Source organism: Mustela nivalis, assembly GCF_964662115.1.
Source record: "Mustela nivalis genome assembly, chromosome: 12".
Taxonomy (NCBI): domain Eukaryota; kingdom Metazoa; phylum Chordata; class Mammalia; order Carnivora; family Mustelidae; genus Mustela; species Mustela nivalis.
In genome coordinates this window covers 102,682,163-102,690,717 of record NC_139031.1, presented here as the reverse complement: position 1 = coordinate 102,690,717, position 8,555 = coordinate 102,682,163, and the positions used below count along the sequence as shown (strand labels likewise).

At 43.5% G+C, this 8,555-nt stretch overlaps 1 protein-coding gene across 2 annotated transcripts in view; it reads left to right on the top strand.

The window, feature by feature from the left end:
* The first annotated feature begins 3,184 nt into the window (after positions 1-3,184).
* Positions 3,185-8,555, top strand: part of RALA (RAS like proto-oncogene A) — a 78,443-nt gene continuing 73,072 nt past the window's right edge. Inside the window, exon 1 of one of the 2 annotated variants that reach the window (XR_014301063.1) lies at positions 3,185-6,452. The gene's annotated coding sequence lies outside the window, so the exon portion shown is untranslated. The remainder of the gene's footprint in view (positions 6,453-8,555) is intronic. The other variant, XM_082692675.1, reaches the window with a different exon arrangement.

Sequence of the window (8,555 nt, the reverse complement as noted above, 5' to 3'; positions counted from 1 at the left end):
TTTGAAAAAGAAAGTGAGCATGAGCAGGTTGTGGTGGGAGCAGAGAGAGGGGCAAGCAGAATCCCCACTGAGCGGGGAGTCCAACCATGCTCCCATGATCCTGAGATCATGACCTGAGCTGAAATCAAGAGTCAGATATTCAACCGACTGAACCACTCGGGTGCCCCTAAAGATTTTTTAAGTGTTTATTTTTAAGTAATCTCTATACCTAATGTGGGGCTCAAACTCACAACCCCGAGATCAGAGTCACATGCTCTATCAACTGAGCCAGCCAGGCACCCCCAGTATAAGTATTTTAAAAGGCAGAGAATAATAGGATTTGTTCAAGTGTGCTGCTTATTAATACTATTTTCTTTGACTTCCAAGACTCAAACCACCTAGATTTATGAAGCCTCACCAAATGTTCCTTCTTTTGTAAGCTAACTGCTACAAAGTCTGAAATATAGTAGATATTCAATAAATGCTAATTTAATTCCCTTCTGTTGGCTGACTCTGGACTCCGGTAGCCAGCTGTTTCACCACTAATGGAATCTAGTTCTTCCGTCTGGCTTCTCAGATCTGTACCTTCTGGTCTAATCATACCTACCAGGTCTCTCCTGACTTTGTAAATACCTTCTGTTCTGGTCTATCCTCACCTTCAGAAAAGGGTATAGTATAATTCACTTAATGAAATATATTAAAGACTAAATTCATGTTCTGCATGAAGATGTGAAGGCACCCCGTGTATGTGTATGCCCTCCCCACACACAAAGGAATACAGGAGCTACTAGAAATTGCTGCTATGTGATAATTCCTCTGGCAAGTCATACAACTTATAAAATGGAACAAACACTAAGAGGAGTATCAATTTTCAGTCACAGATGATGACCAAAGGCATACTTTGCCAGACTTTCTCCAAATATATCAAAGAGCCCTTAAATATCAAATTGGGTTCTTCATTTACTCGGGATGAAAATGTACGATTTTATTTATATTAACAAGTACAAACATTTGTTCAAGGCTGAAAGACTACAGAGAAACCTGTAGAGAAGTAGAGAAATTAAATAGAACCGAGTTTATCTATTGCCTTGTTCCAGGGAAATATTTCATTTGAAAGGTCAATCCGAGCAGCCAATGGCTTCTAAACAGTGAATATTTGATTACACAACAGTAAGAATTGATTTTTGTAACTAGTTTAGTGATAGGAGGACAATGTAAAATAAATAAAATACATCATCTCATGTATCTTAACTGTGTCTTAAAGAAAATGATATGAAAATACTACACAGCCTCAATTCCAAAACTTTATTTAATAGGTATATTATTAACATTTCTTTTACTGTGTCAGGAAAGATTAAAAGAAACAACATAGAAATATTTTCAGCTATACAAATTCAAAGCTTCTATGACAAAAAAAAAAAAAAAAGATTCCACCATTATTTACATACATTTTTTTCTACATAGAAAATGCCTCTATCTAACATAATCTTACTAATTTTAATCCTGGGCAACAGGAGCAATATAGCTGGAAAACTTACTATTTAACACCATACTTGCCTCATGCCAGATAAGGTTCTAAGCACTCTACAGGTATAAACTCATTTAATCTTAAAACCATGTAACAGAGGGGCACCTGGCTGCCTCCATCTGTGGAGAATGCAACTCTTATCCTGGGGTCATGAGTTCGAGCCCTAGGTTGGGTGTAGATACTTAAAAAAAAAATCTTTAACCATACAACACAATATGGTAAAACAAGTAATTTTAAAAATGAACTCGCTATTTTGCTCTCCTACCCTGTCATATGTAGACAGTAAAGGTCCAGTAAAAAGATCTTTAACTTGGGCTTACAAGATTTGTTTGTTTCTGGCTCTATTTACGGTTCTGGGTGACTTTGGATAAGTTAATGAAACCGGAGCTTCCCAAACCTGACTTGACCGTTCATCAGAATTAGGAGGCTGTTATACGTTCACACACACACACCTGTTTTTTAATTTTTTAAAAGATTTTATTTATTTGCCACAGAGAGAGAGAGGGGGGAAAAAAGCACAAGCCGGGGAGTGTAAGGCAGAGAGAGAAGCAGACTCCCTGCCAAGCAAGGAGCCCAATACAGGACTTGATTCCAGGACCCCAGGATCATGACCTGAGCTGAAGGCAGATGCTTAACCGACTGAGCCACTCATCTATCTATATATATATATATTTTTTTCTTAGTCAACTGATCATCACAGTATACTTTTTATTTTCATCCCTAAAATACTTTGAGTATTTATGCCTGACATCATGAAGAATAAAAAGATGAATAAAACAAAATTTCTGGTGAAGATACTGCCATAAACATAATAGCAACTTAATTTTCAAAAATTTAAGTGTGGCTGAATTTCAGATCCTGCAGTCTATCACTCATAAGCCAGGTATGTCATATTATAAATACGTTCTGGTCTGTCATATCAAGCTGGTAACCACAGTATTAAGTACTACAGGGAACAGTGTCTCTGGGAATCTCCAAAGTTTGACTTTGGAGTCAAACTCTTTTTCTGAATAATGTGTGCCTCACAAAGTTGTTGTGAAAACAAAATGAAGTAATATAAAGGTTAAGGTACTATGGGTATTATAGAAAATAACATGTATTTTGAGTTGTTTTTCCATCAATATTGACAAATTGCTAATAACCACTGCTTTCCTATCTGGCCAATACACCCAAAGAGGTTTCTGTTGTTAACAGTTGTTTCTGTATGTGTAGTTAATGTACATTCATGTAACATTTTTATAAATTGGTATGTAATAAGTATACATATAAAATATGCACATAATATAGCCATGAATATGTTTAAATGTGCTTATGCATATACCTTTCAACATAGAAATACCGAAGCCACGAATCTAATGGGCAAAATTTCATCTACTGTAGGGTAGACTTTGGATAAAACCTCAGGGACCTATATATTTAATTTTATATTTCTGATTAAACAATCATGGGAATGACAAAAGATTCACAGGAATGGGGCGCCTGGGTGGCTCAGTGGGTTAGGCCGCTTGCTGCCTTCGGCTCAGGTCATGATCTCGGGGTCCTGGGATCGAGTCCCGCATCGGGCTCTCTGCTCAGCAGGGAGCCTGCTTCCCTCTCTCTCTCTGCCTGCCTCTCCATCTACTTGTGATTTCTGTCAAATAAATAAATAAAATCTTAAAAAAAAAAAAAAAGATTCACAGGAATGCTTCAGGTTTCAGATAAACATGTAACTGCAGATAAAATTCTTACTATCCTTTGGGGATGTGTAATGCTTTCATAGAAAATTCTAGTAAACTAACTTCAGTAAACTAATCATTAGTTCTAAAACAAGATTCTGACAAAAGCATACCACTCTATACATCCCCCCTAAAATACAGATTATCTATAACAGCAGTGAACATAAGAGCTGTAGTTACTAAAAATTCCTTTTACTTCTTACTCATAGTATATTTAACACACAGGTTTGATCATAAATAATAAAAATTTATACTCACAAGAAGAAAGCTCAGCTTTGCTTTTCTTTTCTTTCTTTTTTTTAAATCTAAGCCTATTTTATAAACAGAATCCTTCATGTTCTTTGAGTTGCCCGGGCAGCAAATTTAGGAACGCTCATGAGTTCTACTGGATATTAGTGCTAATTATTAATGATATGTAGTCACAATTACACCCTTTCATCCAAATACCTCAGAGCTTTTAAAGCATTAATTTGTTATTTCTTATAATATCTCTGAGAGGTAGGCCAGTAGAGGGTTATTATTATTTCTATTTTACAAAGAAACTAGGGCATGGAGAGGTTAAGGGACTGTGCTAGGGTCGTAAGGTGAACAAAGAAAAAGGGCCTCGAGATCATTGTTCTCATTTCCAGTTCAGTATGGTACCCATTAAAGGGTTGTTTAATACGCCTACATGTATTTCTACTCTAGGAAAACTGCAAATAATGTATTTGAATAATCTATGGATTAAAGGTGAGAATTCTTTATTTTTTATATTCAAAAATGTTGAATAAAAACTAATAATTATCCTTTGGTTTGCCACTGTAACTCTTATTCATAGGGCTTTTATTATTTGTTGCTTTCCAAAGCCTCTGCTCAAAATGATCCATTCTATTTCTGAGTGCTTTTGGCTAGGTTAGCGTGGCTATCAACAATGAAGAAACTGAGACATGCTAACTAATGAACTTGAGGTTGTCTATCATTGTGTTCCCATTGCTCACTCTTCTTGAAGTCATCTTCCTTGTTCTCCAGTCAACAGGTGTTTGTGCAAACTACTGTCCTCAGTCCTTTCTGGCTGGCTTTAAAGAAGCTGTTTATTGTCAATGATTAAACCTAACAATTTTTAAAATTAATGATATTTCATCTTTGAGTTTATGCTTATATACTAGCTGTCACTGTCATACTGTTTTTCGTAAGCCTGATCTTTCTGGTCCAATAGAAACATTAAACATTTGAGTATTGGCATGGGCATATGTATAATTATCACATCGGGATTTTTAAAACGTAGTATTTCTGCAATTTTCCCAAGAAAAGGTAGGGAGAAAGAAGTGGTTTTGAAACTGTGCTCGACAAAATGGGCCTGCAGTGGGCTTGCATGTGGTGATACAAGCCTGTGGTGTTTCTAACTTCAGCCCAGAACTCCGGACCCATGTAGCAACTGCCTGAGACAGCATCACTGGCACCTCAAGCTGGCCAGGTCCAAAATGGCACTCGTTTCCACATCCCCTCCCTTTTCCCATCGCAGCCATTCCCTATTCCATTTGGTAATGCACACCTTTACCCTCTCCCCAACGCAAAGCAAGGCATCATGTTGCTACTTCCATTGGCTTACCCAGAATCTTCCCCCCCAGCAATCAATTACAATTACAATCACTTGATTTGGCATCCTGGTATTTTTGGAATCCATCTTCTTTGGGTGCTCACAGACACTCCCCATAATGGTCCTTATCCTTTCTCTTGATTTCTGTCAAGTCCCCTCGTCCACAAGCCCTCTTCCCCTCTTCTTCCTCTCAACTAATGTCCTCTACCAACAGCCTAAATTGTAAAACTGTCCAGGGTCACTCCTCTATTCATGTGAAAGACGGTTCACAATTTGGTTCCTATCTGCTTCTCCAGATTCATCCTTTTCAGCAACTCAGGCTTTAACTTTTAAGTCCTGTAATATTACCCAGACTTCTAAACACATACTATTTTTCCCTTTGCTGCATGTCCTTTTTGCTAGGATTTGGCTTTACCATCCCACCCTTAAGTTTGTGCTGGGAAATCCCTTATCTTGAAAACCTAACGCAGTTATGAGACCTCCATTCTTCCCTCTGGATACCTTGCTCCACCATCCTTCCAACCATAATTACTTGCTTCCACGTCGGCCCGTCAGAGTGGGCATTCCTTGAACGAGTTGTGCAAAGCTGGGAACTGCTACTCAGCAGTGGGAGGAGAGAAGGGGATAAATAAATGTCAACAGGGAAGACTCCGAGCGCTAACGGATCTTAAGCAAACGATCTCGTTCAAATCTGTGGAAAGGGTCAAACAGAGGAGCCGATTTAGTGCAACTCTTCTAACTCAAACCACCAAATCACAAGATGGGGGCGCCGCCTGATCTCAGGGCCGCACCGGACACGAGGCCTGCGGTGTCCGGGGGCTCGAGTCCCCTCAGTAAAAAATCACAAAACACCCTAAGGTCCGAGCTCTCCAGGGATCAGGAGTTTGACCCGAGGCCCAGGGCGGCTACCGGAACCCTCCGGCCAGGGCAGGGAACCGACCAAACCATTTCCAAGTTTTCCGCCCGCAACGAGCCACGTCGCCAGCCCCACTCGGGGAAACCCCGGCCACGGGACAAGCGGCCTCCACCCTGGGACAACCAGGGGGAGCGGCGGCCCCCGAAAGCAAGATGGCGGCCTCCGCTTTCCCCTCCTTCCCCGAGAACCCCCTCCTGGTCCCCAGAAGAGAGACAAGGACGTCGCGGCGCCGACGCCGAGATCCGGGAACCTCCGCGAGGCCTGCGGCAGCTCCCGGGACCCCGGGAGGCGAGTCCACCTCGCCGGGCGCGGGAAGCCGGGGGTGGGGCGGTCCGAAGGGCAGCGCAGCCAGCTCTCAGCACGCAGCGGGTAGACGCCGGCAAGTCCGCGCCCTCCTGGCCATTGTTCTCCAGCCCCAGCCCCCGACAACCGCCTCTCCGCCCACGGACAGGAAGTTGCTCCCCAGCCGGCCCCGCCCCGCTCCCCCAGCGCCCCGGAAGTGATCTGCGGCGGCTGCTGCAGAGCGGCCAGGAGGAGGGTGGATCTCCGGAGAGCGGAGCACCCCGAGTCCTCCTCCTCCTCCTGCCGCCAAGGCTCCGCCGCCGCCCGTCGGACTCGTCCTTCTGCCGCTCGCGGCGGGGAGCCTCCCAGACGACAAGGGCCAAGCTCTCTCCGGCCGAGGCCAGCCCAGCCGCGGCTTCCAGAACCCGCGGGGCGGAGGACCGGCTTGCGGTGCAGGTGAGCGATGCCTGCCCGGGCCGCCCCAGGAGGGGTTGGGGTGGCCGGGGCGGCGGCGGCGGGGGTGTGTCCGGGCGGCGGCGGGCCGAGGCCCAGGCTCAGGGCCCAGACGCCGAGATTGCACATCCCGCCTTCTGTCCCGGAACGAGCTGCTGGACGAGCCGGGGCTGGAATCCGGGGCGCGGTGTTCACTGCTGTGCGGGCGAGTGCACCCCCGAGAGCCGGCGGCTGCGGCTCGGTCCTCCGAGCCCAGCACCTCCTTGAGTTGGCTTCGTCGGAAGGTCACCCTGCATCTCTGGCCCGCCGCGCCGAGGTCCCCGCCTGGGCGGTGCCCGCGACCTGGGGGGACCCGTCGCCACCGCCGCAGTCCCCGCGCTTCACTCCGCCCCTCTCCCCTCCTTCCCTTTCTTCCACTCCTCGCCTGTACTAGAGCAGTTGCTTTTTAAGCATCTCCGCCAGGGTTTTGTGCTAGTTAAAGGAATGGCTTTTTCAGACTGAAGTCATTAGATGCTCAGCTTTGAACTGCACAGCTTTAGTCATATTAGGGTAATCTAGCCTCTAAAGCGAGGAAGAGAATACAGATATTTTTTGAGTGAGAGGGTCATTCCTCTGGATTTGTTCCTTACGGTTTTCCGGGAGTGGAAGATGTGATTTGTATGCTTTAGTCTGGGTATATGTGTGTAAGTGGGCAGGGATGACAGCACAGAGAGGTGGCAGTGTTGTTTCAAGGTTTAAGGAGAATTAGGGAGTTAACTGGCCTTTGCTTGAGAAACCTGAATGTCCAGACTTGTGAGAGCTTATCCAGGTGTCTTTGGGGTTGTGTGAGAACTCCCGTGCCACGCCCTGCGTGTCAAGCTGAAAAGCACCCAATTTACAAATTGTGTTTGGTGTGTGTTGCGGGGAGGGGTGGGGCGTGAGGAGGCCTTCGTAAAACGTGTGTCATTAGTTAATTTTTGTCCTGAAAGTACATTACAACTTTAGTCATGTTTCAGACTCGGATAACAAAATTTGTTAGTAAATTTGCAGTAGAGGGTCTTTTTTTTTTTCAGCTTGTTTATTAATATATGTAAATGTATTTTACTAGTTTATGTATTTCTATGTCTATTAATACAATTTTATTGTAAAATGACTCTTGTGACTCTTCAGACGTTAATTTTAGACTACATTTTTTGAGGCCAGGAACTATGTCTTATGCATCCCTGTGTTCATAAGTGATGACTGGCACATAGAAGTTATTCCCATATTTCTTCACTGAATGAATGAACGTGTAGCTGACCCCACAATTGCCTCAGGAATCGTTTATTTTGTTGGTTTTTTGTTTGTGTCCCAGTTTCTTGGCACATACAGACTTTGCTTTGTGTTAATGTTTTTTAACGTGATGAAAAGGACAATTTACGAAGAATCCTTGGCTGTCCTTCCAAAACTATCCTCCTCTGAAAGGTTAAAATTATATTTGGGATATTGTGATTGGGCATTATAATAGCTTGTATTCCAGTCTTCAGTACTTAACTACTTAAACATGTTTATCCAGGGTTATTAAGATTTCCTAGTGATATGTTTGGGGTTGATAGCCATACAGTAATTTTAATTACAAAAGAGGAAATTAGAAGTCACCACTGTTTGGAAAACACGATACATCGCGGAATTGCTTTTAGTGGCTTATTTCTCCCAGGGGTAGAGGAAATCCTCTGAAATCCTGATATGACCTTGGCATGATTTACCAGTAGCCACTTTCACATTTCTTTGTCAAGATCCTGATGTTCTCTAGTGTGTCTGCTGAATGTGCAGCCATCTTATCACTTATTTTAAAGTAGTTTCATACAACCCTTTCTTTGCAGGGCTTTCAGGGGAAAAGAAGGGCTAATTATAGGGAAGGATCTTTTCTGCCATTTGTGTGGGGGAATAATTTTTGTCTATAGATGGTTGGGTTGTTTTCACTTCCGAGAGGTCCCCCCAAAAAAGTGCTGTTATCTTCTTTCCTCTCCACATGCCTGGTGGTGGTCCTGCACTTGTTTCCAAAGCTCAGTGTCTGCAGGATATACATGAATGGACTGGAATCACTTTTTGGATATGTGTGTATCACTGTTATACACACTTGTAATC